General features: G+C 47.7%; 1 long non-coding RNA gene across 1 annotated transcript; it reads left to right on the forward strand.

Annotated features, from left to right (window-relative positions):
• Positions 1-2,005: 2,005 nt before the first annotated feature.
• LOC133899800 (uncharacterized) lies at positions 2,006-14,342 on the forward strand. Its single transcript, XR_009906422.1, has 3 exons — positions 2,006-2,178; positions 10,102-12,630; positions 14,088-14,342. It is a non-coding gene; the product is annotated as an uncharacterized LOC133899800 (long non-coding RNA).
• Positions 14,343-15,831: the final 1,489 nt, after the last annotated feature.

A 15,831-nucleotide genomic window follows, 5' to 3' on the forward strand; every position in this document is an offset into this window, starting at 1 on the left:
ATATGTTTGTCGGAGAAATAAATGGATATGAATGCGATGGCTGGTGAGGTGGAATGATCTAGTGCAGAATGAAGTAAATGCACTAGGGGTTTTGACAGGTTCGGGCCGCACGGAAGCGTAATACCCTACTCCTGTGTGGATGCTATAAATGTCCTGAGAATGTCTCTCAGAGATGTTGCTGTTTACAAGAATATCCGTCTATCCTAGAGCCTGGGGCCCCTTGTTCTGCGATCTGTGTGTATCTGTTGGCTTTGGGTGCTCTTGGACTTCTCGATCTTCTCTACCTCCTCAACTTCTTTAATCGAGCAGAGCTTCTTTCGTCTCCGCGCTTTCAGAGAGATTCAGAGAGTCTGAGCCCATCTCTTTTTCCTATTCTTCTTCGTTCCTTTTGTCCGTGCCGCCGGCCGCTTTAAATACCCGCCAGCGGTAGCGTGCCCCGAAAGAGAGGGCACGAGTTCCAAGACGTCATAAATGGAAAGGACGTCATCATAGCCTCTGCGCGAAGTGACGGGGGTTGAAAACGCGCCCCACGTCCGGTCATCAGTCGTCATGATGGCACTGGCAATGAGCGCTGTGGAGAGGGCCCACCGGGCAGCCGTAGAGCAGCCCGGCGTGCCCGCCCGGTCTTGTTCGCCTGCCACAGCAGCGCAACAGATGGAACGCCTCGGGCCTTGCGACGTTATCCCAAGGCGCACCGGATGGCACGGGATGGGACCCGTGCAATTGATGTCCCCACGCCCTTCTGCCAGAATATGGCAGGAACTGACACCGAACGTGGCGGGAGCAGTTGGAGATGACAGGCCACGCGCGCTCTTAAATGCGGCATCGGGCCTTTCATCGGTTGACACCTCATCGCTGGACCTCTGTGGGGGCTACTGACGGAGGGACTTCCTGGATCGTCGAGGGACCGAGTGCTCAGGGGTTACTGTTCACCTCCCCGAGCACTCTCTCCCGAGCATGCTTGTACGGATCCTCGGGGAACCGAGCGCTCGGGGGTCGCTGCTCGCAGCCCTGAGCACTCTCTTCCGGAACTTCCTTCAGTGGGTCCTCGGGGTACTCGGGTGCCCGGGGGGCCACTGCTCGTGGCCCCGGGCACACCTCTCCCGGTACTTGGCTCTCCTGGTCGTCGGGGGACTTGGGTGTTCGGGGGTCACTGTTTACTTCCCCGAGCACTTTTTTTCCGGTCACTTAGTCTTTGCAGATCATCGGGGAACCCGGGTACTCAGGGACCACTAACTGTGGCCCCGAGCGTCCTCTCCCGGGACTTAGTCTTTTCTACCTTACGGAGCTGACCTCCGCGGGAGGGCGCTACGTGGCGGATTGCTGGTCTGGCCTCGAAATTCGGGGACCCCTGATTCCTAATTCACCGACAGTGTCACAATATACAATTCATAATTCAAAAACAGCATTTCTCTATATTATGAATTATCACATAATCTATCCACATATTGTATAATATGAATTATAAAATCAAGTTGTTTGTTTTCGATTTGGATTTTAAAATCAGAATTCTAAAATCATAATAAAAACAAACAACCCTAATTCTCCGAGTTGGATGGAACTCATTGGTCCATATTTGTATAGCTGGGCAATGAAAGGTCTAGCGTCTAAGGTTTACAAAAGCAACCTCTCTGTTTAGAAAATGACACGGCATATTTGTTCTGAATTTAGGAGGCGTTTTTTCAAAACGAAAGAACTGCTCCTACGTTTATCATGCCTCCGAATTGAAGCATTCTTCGAAAATAGCGGAGCGGGGTGTGAGCCCAGTATCCCACTGCCCTCGTCATGTCCAAACAAGACCTGATCGTCTGCCTGTGGGGATTAAAATTTTACTCAAATTTCAACGATATTTTGTAAATTTTAGAGGGAAACGAAATATCTTATTTCAGAATTTTCTTTTGCTGACACGTAGAATTCATAGATAAAGATGAAAAATAATCAAAATTTCACAAATTTTGATACGATTTTTTGGGTAAAATTAAATTGAAATCCCTGCGCCCGCAAAGGCTGAACCATGGTTTCGTTTAGCTCCTCCCGTTCTGCGCTCCACCGTGTTCAGCGCACCACGCCGCCGCCACTCTCCGCCCCCCGTCGTCGCCGTCCCTGCCGGCGGCAGAGCGCGGCCGCAAACCAGCTGCACAGATCGGTCCGGCGCACTCCGCACTTCGCCACTGCAACGTAAGATTCTCGAACCCGTTCTGTTTCCATGTGGATCGCGATCTAGGCGACTAATTCTTAAACTCCTCAATATTTTTTTTGAACCAAAAAAGAACTCCTCCACATTCTCTTCACACCTTGCAAGTCAAACATTTGTATACTGATTTAATCAACTCCGATCAGCCATGTCAACAACGAATTGTTAAATCCCTCGATCTACCAGTTTGCTAAACATAGGCACATCCCCCTTTTTGCCCGTACGCGAGCCGTGGACCACCGGTGATGCAAGTGTTCTTAAAACTCGAGGGGTTCGGAGCGCACACTAGGTGTTCGATGTAATGCATCAGTAAGTTAAGTATCAGGAAGATCCCGCGTCAGCATCAGGAAGGGGATAGATGGATGATTCGCGCGGAGTCGTCTACTTATAAATTGATTGCGTGGTGTAGGTGTTGTTTAGGTACGATGTGCCTTTCAGAGATTTGGTATCTCTGTAGAAAAGATTCATGGTGATGGAATAGTTCTGGCTTTGGGTCATCATTCCTATCTTCAGGGGGTTGCCACTTTGTTACACAAATGAAAACGTAACTGGATTGAACACGCACGAGTTTTTTTTTAGATTAAATATTACTTTGATTCAGAGCGCCTTTGATGGAAATAGAACGTCGGTGACTAAAGTTACGTTTCCCTCCTTTGTATCATTTGCAGTAAGTAGCTCGTCGAAAATGGATAGTGCGGTTGTTCTTTTCTAGTAGTCCTGTATGCAATGCATATCTGTCATTCTAAAGTTACATTACACTAGATTAAGAGTTCACTTTTGACCTAAATGATAAGAATCCTTTCTGGAAGTGACAAGGCATTTTGCTGCAGTCGCGTGGCACATTCAAGATTGCCTTAGTTAGAACATTGTTCCGTAAAAAAGCTAAGTATTCATTGGTTAGAACCTTGGTCTAGGCTTAAACCTGGTGTTTGTTCTTGACACGTGTCAGCTTCTTTCCAGTGATGTGCTAGTATCACCAAGATAAGGTTGTTGCGCAGTAATGCGCATGCTCTTCTTTTCTTAAGGTGACATACCTATTTTGAATCCACTCTTTGAATAGTACTCATTGGTGTTAATTTGCTTCCATGATCTGATATATTTGTTAGGAGAAAGGAAATGTAGTTTGATAAGAAAAGAAATTCAAATTTCCATGTTTCAGAAGTTTTTTATCGGTCAAGAAAAGGAACTATCTTCTGAAAGCAAATGAGATTGCGTGGAAATTGTAGATTGATTGATTGAGAGACCTGGTATACAAATATATAGGGGTGAGGAGATCTTGCGGTTTATAGAAACAGCACCAACCAGATCTCCTCATATCTCTCTAACCAACAATACACAGGGCCGGCCGGTGGTTAACACCTGGGCGCTGGACCCATACACGCAAGCCATATATGGCTGTCTAACACGCCCCTGCAGTCGAATCGTCGGTGGAACGAACGTTTAGGCTGGACCGGAACTCCATGAAGACTGACGAAGGCAGCCCCTTGGTGAAAATGTCGGCGAACTGAGATGTCGTAGGGACATGAAGGACACGGACATCACCAAGTGCAACGCGCTCCCGAACGAAGTGTAGATCGATCTCCACATGTTTGGTGCGCTGGTGCTGAACGGGGTTCGAAGACATGTAGACTGTGCTGATGTTGTCACAATACACCAAGGTTGTCTTGTGCAAAGGAGTGTGCAGCTCAGACAAGAGTTGGTGTAACCAGGTGGCTTCCGCAACGGCGTTGGCAACAGCTCGGTACTCAGCCTCGGCACTGGAACGAGAGACGGTGTTCTGACGCTTGGACGACCAAGAGACCAGATTGTCACCAAGGAACACTGCATAGCCTGAGGTAGACTTGCGCGTATCAGGACAACCGGCCCAATCAACATCAGAGTAGACCACCAAGTCGGACTGAGGGGAGGGGCGCAGGAACAGATCCATGTGCAAGGTGCCACGAACGTAACGCAGAATGCGCTTCAGGGCGGCAAGGTGTGGCTCCCGTGGATCATGCATGTGAAGGCAGACTTGCTGAACCGCATAAGAGACATCTGGCCTGGTGAAAGTTAGATACTGAAGAGCGCCTGCAAGGCTGCGGAAATCCGTAGGATCAGATACAGGGTCACCATCCGCTGAAAGCTTCGGATTCACATCAACAAGCGTCGAGCATGGCTTGCAGTTAGCCATTCCAGCACGCTCAAGGATCTCAATCATATATTGCCGTTGAGAGAGGAAGAGACCCGAGCTCGTGTGCTGAACATGCATACCCAGGAAGTTATGAAGGACGCCGAGATCCTTCATAGGAAACTCCTGCTGAAGAGCGCCAATGGTACGCCGGAGTAAAGCAGTAGAGGAGGCTGTCAGCACAATGTCATCAACATAGAGCAGGAGGTAAACGGTGTCCGCTCCACGACGATAGACAAACAGAGATGTGTCTGATTTGGCCTCAACAAAACCGAGCTGCAGAAGGTGGGAAGCAAACCTGCTGTACCACGCGCGAGGTGCCTGCTTAAGTCCATAAAGAGAACGATTAAGCCGGCACACAAAATCAGGATGAGCAGCATCTTCAAATCCGGAGGGCTGAGCGCAGTAAACTGTCTCCGACAAAGTACCATGCAGGAAGACATTGTTGACATCGAGCTGATGAATGGGCCAAGAGCGTGAGAGAGCCAAAGAGAGAACAGTCCGTACAGTAGCAAGCTTGACGACCGGACTGAATGTCTCAGCAAAATCAACACCGGGACGTTGGGTGAATCCACGAAGAACCCAACGCGCCTTGTATCGCTCAAAGGACCCATCAGCTTTGAATTTATGTTTGAACACCCATTTGCCTGTCACCACATTGGACCGAGGCGGTCGAGGAAGAAGATCCCACGTGTGGTTGGACAGAAGAGCTGAGTATTCAGCTTCCATAGCGGCTCGCCAATTTGGATCAGCGAGGGCAGCACGGTAAGTCCTGGGAACTGGAGACAGCGGCGTGGCCTGGAACAGTGCCGGCTGACGGAAGCCGTGCTTCCCGCGTGTGACCATGGCATGCTGATTCGCCACAGGAGGTACTGCTATAGCACCGACAGGAAGAGGCGCAGTTGTCGGTGCGGGCGCCGGGGCTGGCACCGTGACGCGCGCCATGGGCACGGTCACGTGGACCGGTACCGCGGGAGGGCGCCGGGCGTAGACGGCACCAAAACGCCGAGGAGGCCGAGGAGGCTGCGGAGAGGCCTGCAGGGAGGCCGCAGGGACGTCGGGGCTGCGTGATGCAGCAGGCGGCGTGGTTGAAGGAGACGCGGAGCCGCCAGACGTGGGCTGCGGCCCACCAGGCGAGCACGGCCCACCAGACGACGAAGGCAGCCCACCGACCGAGCGCGGCCCAGAAGGCGGGTGCGCAACAGGGAGCCGGGCCGCGGGATCACGCGTGGTACGCGCGGCTAGGGCGGGCTGCATCCTGACCGGCAGGGGCGCCAGGGGCGGGTCGTGGTGCCTGGGGGAGTCAGGGGCACCGGTTGCCGCACGTGGCTGTGCGGTGGAAACTGTACCTGCAGGTAACAGACAAGGTGACGGTGCAAAGGGAACCGACATAGGATTGGTAAAATCCTCCAGGAAATCAAAGGCCGCTCGAGTGGGAGGAGAAGAATCCTTGGAAAAGGGAAAAGAGGACTCTTCAAAGATCACATGGCGGGAGATGATGATACGGTTTGTGTGACGATCAAGGCAAAGATAGCCCTTGTGGTGGAGGGAGTAGCCAAGAAATACACACAAGACGGAACGAGGAGCAAGTTTGTGGGCGGTAGTGGCGGAAAGGTTGGGATAGCACTTGCAACCAAAAACGCGTAGGTGCTCATACGATGGCTGGGTCCCAAAAAGGGAGAGATGCGGCGTAGAGAAATTAAGCGTTTTGGTGGGAAGAATATTCAGAAGATAGGTTGCAGTGCTAAGAGCCGCAGCCCAAAATGTGGGGGGAATGCTAGCCTGGAACAGGAGGGAGCGAACGACATTGTTTGTGGTGCGGATTATGCGTTTAGCTTTACCGTTCTGAGGCGAGGTGTAGGGGCAGGACATGCGCAGGTGTATGCCATGGGAGAGGAAGAACGTGCGGGCGCTGGAATTATCGAATTCGTGGCCGTTGTCGCACTGGATCCCCTGTATGGTGACACCGAACTGGGTGCGAACATAAGCAAAAAAGTTAGAAAGAGTGGAGAAAGTGTCAGACTTAAGTCGTAGCGGAAACGTCCAAAGATAATGCGAGCAGTCATCAAGAATAACCAAATAATACTTATGACCAGAGACACTAGTAATGGGTGAGGTCCAAAGATCACAATGTATTAACTGAAAATTATGGGTGGCACGTGATGACGACGCATGAAGGGGAAGACGTGTGTGACGACCGAGCTGACACGCATGACAAAGAGTGACACTAGCACTTTTATTACAAGGAAGACCAAAAGATTGTGCTAGCTTAGACAGGACTTCATGACCAGGATGTCCGAGACGCTGATGCCAAAGCGAAGAGGAGGTGGCGGCATGGAAGGCAGAGGCCGCAAGCTGCAATGGGTATAGGGGACCGGAGCTGTCACACCTGGCGATCTCTCTCCGAGAGGGAAGATCCTTCACAGAACAGCCAAAAGGGTCAAACTCTACAGAACAGTTATTGTCGGAAGTGAACTGGCGTACGGAAATAAGATTCTTAATAAGGTTCGGGGAAACAAGAACATTATTAAGATGAAGGTTATGAGGTAAATGAGCGACGCCAGTGGAGGTAACGGGAAGTAAATGCCCGTTGCCGACAATAATGTGACGTGGAAAGGAAGGAGCAGGAGTGGGAGTAAGTATACCGACGTCGGCAGTCATATGATTTGTGGCGCCGGAGTCAAAATACCACTCATTTTGTTGCGGCTGCTGGAGGGACATCGTCTGGAAGTTGGCGGCAAGGGTCTGCTGGTCCCAACCGGGCGGCCCATACCCGCTGGGGGGAGGCACGCCCCACTGGCCGGCCCACTGCCCTTGGGGCCCGGCCAGGAAGGCATGCGGTTGATAGGCTGGCCCAGTGGGACGGGAAGGCACCGTGGGGGCCCGTGGTCCGGGCCACATCTGAATGGACCCGGACCAAGGGTTGTAGGGACTTGGCCACAGAGCGCCCGAGGCCTGGCTCGGTCCGGCAGGGGAGGACGCGCCTGCGCTCCTGGAGTTGGAGCCGCCGCCGAGGTTGGAGCCGCCGCCGCCGCCGCGCTAGCCACCGCGCTTGCCGCGCTTAGGGGCGCTGCCTCCAGATCCAGCAGCCGCCTGCAGCTGGGTTTTCTGGGGAGGCGGGGCAGCAGAGGCGGACGAGGCAGCGGAGGAGGGCGCGGGGACGCCGTGGCCCGCGACAGCGGCGAGCGCCACTGCGGGAGCCGTCTTCTCCATGGTCAGCTCCTCGAGGTGGAGGTCGTCTCGCACTTGGAGGAAGGTGGGGAGAGGGTTGCTGCGCCGGAGGTGAAGGCCGAGGGCGGTGAAGCGCTCGTTGAGGCCGCGGATGATGTTGAGGACGAGCGTGCGGTCGGAGATTGGTTCGCCGAGGTCGTGGAGGTCCTCCGCCATGCGCTTGTAGCGCCCGCAGTACTCGGAGACCGAGAGGTCGCCTTGGGAGAAGGAGCGGAAGGTCTGGTCGGCGAAGAGCGCGCGTGTGGTGCGATTCCCAAGGAATTGGGACTCGATGGCGAGCCAGGTGGTGCGGGCGGTGGCGCTGCGCTCGGAGACGGCGTCGGCGAGGTCGTCGGAGATGGTGCCGAGGAGCCACGTCCGCACGACGCAGTCCATACGCACCCAATCTGGAGAGTGGGGCGCGGCGACGTCGGAGAGGACGTGCTGTTGCAAGGAGAACTTGCCGACGGTGAGGAGGAAGGACTCGCGCCATCTCGCGTAGAAGGCGGAGTTCAGGTCGAGGAGGAGGGGCACGAGGGCGCGGATATTCTGCACGGCAACGGCCTGCGCGTGTAGATTGAGGAGTGCGGCAGCCTCGTGGTGGAGAAGGGCCTCGAGAAGAGGGGGGTCGCCGGCGTGAGTGGCAGCGTCGGTGACGGCATTATCGCCGACGGTGGCGTCGTCCTGGGAGGGCTCGGCCGTCGCGCGCTCGCGAGCGGCGCGATCGAGGGCGGCGCGGAGGCGCTCATTGGCCGCATCGCGCTCGCGCTGGGCGAGGGCAGCCTCGCGCTCGGCCTCTTGTGCACGAGCGAGAGCGGCGTCGCGGGCGATCGTGGCAGCGCGCTCGCTGGCCTCTTTGTCGACGCGGGCATCCTCCGCGCGCGTGAGGTCAGCAGCAGTAGCAGCATTGGCGGCAGCGTCGCTGGCGACACGACCGTCGGGATCGACGATTGTGCCAGCGGGAGGAGCGCCGGGCGGCGGCAAGGAAGGGGTAGCCATGGAGCAGTAGTGCCAGGGAAGGGGCGCGCGCTAGGTGCGGAAGGTGAATAAGGTGATTAACCTAGACTCATGATACCATGAAAGCAAATGAGATTGCGTGGAAATTGTAGATTGATTGATTGAGAGACCTGGTATACAAATATATAGGGGTGAGGAGATCTTGCGGTTTATAGAAACAACACCAACCAGATCTCCTCATATCTCTCTAACCAACAATACACAGGGCCGGCCGGTGGTTAACACCTGGGCGCTGGACCCATACACGCAAGCCATATATGGCTGTCTAACATCTTCCTCATATTTGATGCCAAGCAAGGGATGCCCAGGAATTCTTATCTTGTAAAACTTAGTAGACACTAAACTAATAGATTGCCACATTGCCATATGTTATGTCTACCATCCGATATCTATCTATGGACTTTATCAGCCCCAATTGTTTTGATAAGTTCAGTAGTGTGGGATCTAAACTCTGAAGTCCACTAGATGTTGCTTCTTGATGGTAGATGGGATGGAACTAAAGCAGCAAGCAGTGTAATCCATGAGGCACTTCCTTTGCTCTCTTAGTTTCTCAGGCATGCACAAGCACAGACTCACAGGGACCATGAATCCATGCAACCTTGGCCTATAGCCCAACCGTTTCTCTTCATAAAGTATACATCAAAATCCCCAGCAACACATAGTTTTGTTTCAGTTACTTGATTTAGAGTGCCCTTGATGAAAATAGAAGGTCAATGATTAAAAGTATCTTGCTCTCTTTTTTAACATTTGCAGTAAGTTGCTTTTGATCATTATGTTCTAAGGTTGTCCAAAATGGATGGAGTAGGTGTTCTTTTCTAGTGGTCCTTCTGTGCAATGCAATCATTCTAAAGTTAATCTAGATTAAGACACTTTTGACCTAGATGATAAGAAGCCTTTCTGGAAGTGACAACTGACAAGGGCTTTTGCAATTCACTACAAGGTTAGAACTTTGACATAGTAGTTGTTAGATCAGATGGAGTTTTTAGTTTGCACTTGGACAAAAGCTCATAGGTCCATTTAGAAGTATCCCCAGCCTTTTGATTTGGCATTTGATCGGTTTTCATATGGACAGCTCAGTCCACTTGCTTTCATCACGTTCCTAGGTATGTGAAAAAAAAAAACGAAAACGGATGGCAAGAGGATTGCCGATCTTATATTAGAAGGAATAAAAAGGGAGAGGAAACAAAAAGTCTCAGATAGAGTCCGACACTACGAAAAAACAAAGGTAGAACAATTCCCAGCCTTCTACCGCGGGCTACAGCAGTGGTAGAAAAAAACACAGCGGCTACACCTGGCCTTAAGAAACTAAATCGAAAGCTAAATGGCAATGATCAACCTCCTCTTTAATTCGGTAAGCCAATTGTATCGCTGTAAGCTGAACATTTTTAAGGTTCTCCGGTTCCTTTCTTTGCAAATATTCCACCAAAAATAGATGACTATGCCGTCATTGTTGTTGTTCAATCTTCTTTTGTGCCTGATGCCACCATCTCTTAATTGTCATATGCTCTCCCAGATCCGACAGGTTTTGGAGGTTTAGCCATGTGATGATTTCCTTCCACACTTCCTTTGTAAAGGAGCAAATTTTGCACAGATGGATTGGGGTCTCATTCTCTGTTCGACATAGCTTGCATATTGGATCATGGGGTCATCCCCTCTTCGCAAGATTGATGGCTGTTAAAATTTTCCTGTGCAGCAGCAGCCATGCATATTAGCTGTTCCTAGGTATGTGCACATGCTTTTTCTTTGATGATACTCTTGTGAACATGGCTGAAGGATTTGCTGCAGTTTTTGTTACATTTAAGATTGCTTTGGTCACAACTTTGTTCTATAAAAGAGTTTAAGTCTGTGTCACTCAGGATAGAAACTTGATCTGGGCTGAGATTACAGCTGTTGTTCTTGACATGTATCAGCTGCTCGCCAGTGATGTATTAGTACTACCAATATAAGGTTGCTGCGCGGTAGTGCAAACACGCTTCTCTTCTTAAGGTGACGCATCTACCTTGAATCCACTCTTTGAATATCATTCAATCGGTTAAAAAAATATATTCACTGTTATTAATTCGCTTCCATGATCTGATATGTTTGCGAGGTGTAACCATCCTTTTCTTACAGAACCCTTCATGATAGGAAATAAAGTTTGATAGAAACAGAATTGAAATTTCCTTGGATTAGAAGTTTTTTGTCTGGCAGGAAAAGGAAGTGTCTTCCCCATTATTTGGTACCAAGCCGGGAATGTCAGAAATATTTATCTTCATCTAGAGCTGCGTACAGACTCTAAACTAAGAGAGTTCCGCATCGCCAAATGTTATGTCTACCATCCAATACTCTATGGACTTTACCAACCCCAATTGTTTCGGTAAGTTCAGTAGGGTGGTATCGAAACTCTGAAGTCTGCCAGATGCTTCTAGATCGTAGATGTGAGGGAATTAAGGAAGCAAGTAGTGTACTCCATCAGGCACTTTCTTTGCCCTCTAAGTCCCTCAGGCGTGCACAAGGACAGACTCACAGGGACCATGCATCCAGCATATAGCACAACTGTTTCTCTTCATGAAGAATGCATCCAAATCTCCAGTAGCATATAGCACAACTGTTTCTCTTGTTTCAGGAGATTTCGTCCATAACACCGGAAGCTCTGCATTTTAGCAACGTGCTATCTTTAGAATAAACAGGTTATATGTTCACATCAGCTTGAAGTGTCATTCTGAAATTTGTATATTGACACAAGGGAGGAAGACAATGTTAAGTTAACTACCTTGTACTGGGAATCAGAGATGTCGTTAAACTGCACTCTTGTGTAGCTGAGTGCTTATTTTGTTTGATGTGCCTATCTTCTGAAGGTTAGGTGCGCACTCATGTCTGAAGTGTGCAAAAAAAATAAAAAAAATAAAATCATGTGTATCTGTCCTTCAGTTGAAAATTTTAAATGATACTAAATCTCTACCTCCCTGATTTTTGAGACCTTCTCTAACTTCATGATATGGACCTGTTATAGCTCTACGAAAAGCAGAAAAAAGTGGTAGCTTACCATTTTCTCCTGGTAGAAGAAATGGTAGGTTACCCACCAAACAAAAAAAAGAGGCGTATGCAAAAATATATTGCAAATGTTTCAAAAGTTAGAATAGTTAATGAGTAAGTAATAGGCTGATGTAGCATGGGACAACCCGATCTGTTGGCTGGGCCATCTCCTTGCAACCTATCCTGGTGGCAAGCTTAAGAATAGTTATGTGGGCCAAGTCGGCCAAATTGGTCAATTTAGCCCGCCATATGATCCTACTAGTGTCTGCCACCTTAAGATTTCTGGTTCACTTTAAGCCTGAGGAAAACTTATGTGTTCTCATGATTGCATATAAAATCTTGTGATAATCCATTGGCAATTATTTCTTGTGATATTCAATTTTCACTTATGTTCCTTTTGAAGTAAACATGTTACTTCTTTTCTGAAAAGCAAATACCTGTGGCTTCTTTCTCTCCATGGTACACTTTGAATGTCTGTGGTGTTCTACTTGTTAAATCCTGCAGCTGTACATGTTGCCGGTCAAGTCTGTCTATCCAAGCAATAATGCTCTTCCGAAAGTATCTCTAACCATTGATCAAGAGCATTAAAGTTCTATTTCTGAATTCCTGATGAGAAAATTCACATTCTGAACTATATCACTATGGTCCATCCATGCAACCGCTGCTAAGAAGCTGGGTGCATTGGACAATGAAAACTTTAGCAGGTGATCTCTGTGCTGCCATGCCTACTTGGTTTGATAAATGACCAATCTTCGTAATGATGTCTACATTCTATGCCTTTTGTTTTCTACAGTACAAATCTTTATTGACTATAAGATGAGGGATGCACTATTTTCACAATTTTACTGTAAAACCTAGACAGCTAGGACCCTTCTGGTGTTTCTGGAGAACATACCGGCTGTGGAACTTACCGTCTTCAAGTAACCTTCTTATCAGTCTGAGCATCATGTTATTCTGATCATTGGACAGAAAGCTGGAGCTAGTCGATTGTTGGAGTTATTAGGGGAACCATCCAGCAATCGATCAGGTATGCATCACCTGGCTACTGTCCTTTATCTAAACATTAGGCTATGAACATATGCTGTGAACTCAATGTTTTTGGCTTTTAAGTTTTCTTAACTGAGGGGAACGTCCGGCTATGAGGATTTAGAGAAATTCACACTGTATGGCCAAGTGACCCTCTTGTAGCTGGTTATATTGATTGAATCATATTGGAGATATGTTGTTATATAAGGCCTCTTATTTGTCTACATCGTGTTCACACCAAATTGGCAAGTGGACCATATTCCTTTCCTAGGATGGCGTGTTACAGGCTTACAGGATATATATCCCCACTCTTAGACGCTTGTGAGGTCCAGTCACGCCGTGTTCGTCAGCCCTCTTTTTTCAGATATATACTGAAACCCAACTTGTTGAAATCAACTTAAACATAGCACTAGTTGTCTTGCAGATCTTCTAGATACATATACCTAAACCATACTTGATTCATATCAATTTCACATAGCTCTAATTGTAAGTTCCTAGTCATCATGGATTGATCCGTGAATCACCATTTTATTGATTGTACTTGACCTTCAATTTTTGTCTTAATACACGAGGGAGCTCATTGTAACACTCCGTCTTTAAAATTCGCTTACATCTCAGCCCACCTGTGGGGTGGGACCGCATACGCATAGTACCTCTCTTACACTTACGTTTTCGCAGCGTGTAAAAGGGTTAATCCGGAGATGTTATGTTTGGAACACAAGTGCTTATAAGCTGATCTGAACCTATTTAAACCCACCGCATCAGAACACTTGGGCGGTTGGGCTACATGGGCCGAAATTAGAAACACTAATGAGCTGGGGTATTACATTCTCCTCTTTCAGGGCTGATGCCCTCGGCAGCCTACCGCGTAAACAGTAGACAAATACCCAGGACCTCCCTTTGGTGCCACGACCATACCATGTCCCCTCCACAGGCCAACACGCATACACTCGTGTAGCGAGAGTTGGCCTATAGCACCTCTTTTACACTTTTGTCCTCATTTCGTGTAAAATTATTAACCCGAATGTGCTATGTTTGAAATACAAAGGCTAATAAACTAGGCTAAACTTATTTAAACTATCAAGGTGGTACTAAACTCACCATATCTTAATACTTGGGCCACACGGACCGAAACTAGAAACACTAATGGGCCATAGTATTACACTCATATCCTTAAATATAGGTCCTCACTCCTCACACCCTTAATATAAGCGGCTCTCTTTAATAAGCATATGCTAACATTTTCATTGACTTCCTTACAACTTGAGCTGATTAGACCTTGATAAATGAGTATTTGAACCACACCTGGGTCATCACTTACATGCCATGAAGTACTGTGATCTGCTGAACACGGATGCCCACTTATTTGCTAATCTGGTTATCAAGTTGACACAGTTATTATTGATTTTTTCTGTATAATTTTTTCTACTGACGTTGGTTACGTGCTTGGGACCTCAGGTGCAGTTGTTCAAGGTCTATTCTGATTCGACAATCTGGATTCTCAGTTCATACCAGTACCGAGTCTCATGAGACCGAGTGAAATTGTTTTTATTCTGTAAACAAGCAGGCAGGAAATATTCAGATCCTAAACAGGTAGTGGCCTAAACTGAACATTCTTGAAAAACTGTGCACACTAAACTGTTCTATTTGGTCTGTCAGTTGATTCGCTTGCTTTTGTTTGTTTCTGTCATACAATTGAGGGAAATTTGATTATATGTCTCAAAGTTGATTAACCTTTGATAATATGGTCAAAGTTGATTATCTTTGATCATATGTTCTACAAGAACCAGCTATGGTTCTGTATGCACAAGACCATGACGCTCTTGAAGTATAGCCATGATCTCTCAAGAAAACCAGTCCGTTTCAGCTCAAACTTGGTACAGCCGGTTAATTACTAATCTCCTTTTCACATTACTTTGTTAGTTTTTTGACAAAAATTGGCAGGACCGCTGCCTTTCAATTAGAAGAAAGAAAGTTTACATGATTGCAGCCCGTAACAGGGATCAAGGTTTTGCAAAACATCAGTTGTATGTTTTTATTATAAGACGGAAAACAGGACCACCGAAGAGTATCATAACCATACAAAAAATTTGCTAACCATTTGGTTGGTCTCCTTGTAGCTACGGCTCTCGGTTTGATAGACCATTCTATGTGCTTTAATGTCCTATTGCACTCTATAAGCAACTTGTTTAGCCTGCAATTCATTTTCCTCAAAAATTCTCTATTCCTTTCTTTCTATGTATTTCACCATATATATACTATGTCTCATGCTAACTTCCTCCTCTCTGATTTGGGAGCATTTTGAAAGCGTGCTTGCCACCATTCCACCATGGTACCCTAGCATAATGATGGTTGATTGCTCCAATTGTTCCATAGTTCAGTTTTTCTTCAAACCTCTTGAGCGAACTCACATTACTTTGTCACAAACAAAGTAGAAGAGACAGTATTAAAGTTAAACTAAGCTGAAATTGATGGCACCTGTTACTTCATGATCGACTAGAGTTAAAGTTGTACTAAACCAAGGTCTAGAAAATCTATACTCCTGACTAGAAACCTTTGATTTGAAGTTTCTAGACTGCCCTCTGCACCTAGAAAACTTGCCCTGCCGACCAGTCGTCCGGTTGTCTCCGGTTACCCACCAATGACTGGTATCCTGTTCCAGTCGTCACCGCCGGCGACCTCGTGTGGTGCCCTTCGAAGTTTCTGCCCTTGTCATGCTGCTGTTGCAAGCCCAGTTGGCACGCAATTTCCAGAAGCAGCATTGGTTAATTATGCTCTTGGCCTGGTAATTGTCAGCAAGGCGCCAATGTCAGAGCTACCGTTGCCATTGGCATCTGATTTCGTCGTGACACCCTATTTGCATCGGCGTCACGCACTGTCATCCATGGAGAGAACATTTTGTTTTGCGTGGGAACGTGCACACCTTTTACGCTGATTTTACTACCCTGGCCCAGGAACATGCATGTCCCTGTCGCTTGTACCATTTGGGTAATGTTTTTTTTTATTTGAAAAAGTTAAATATTGTAATGTTTGACTAACAATTAATTAAATTATATAAATATTTAATTTACAAAAGTTGTATCGAATAGGTTCCTATTTTAAAGTGCTTTAATATTATGTTAATTTTGTAATAATTGACAACATATCATACAAAATTAAAGGTCAAATTTTACTTTTTGAAGATTTTTTTTATTCTAAAATA

The sequence above is a fragment of the Phragmites australis genome, chromosome 18 (genome assembly GCF_958298935.1).
Source record: "Phragmites australis chromosome 18, lpPhrAust1.1, whole genome shotgun sequence".
Lineage (NCBI taxonomy): Eukaryota > Viridiplantae > Streptophyta > Magnoliopsida > Poales > Poaceae > Phragmites > Phragmites australis.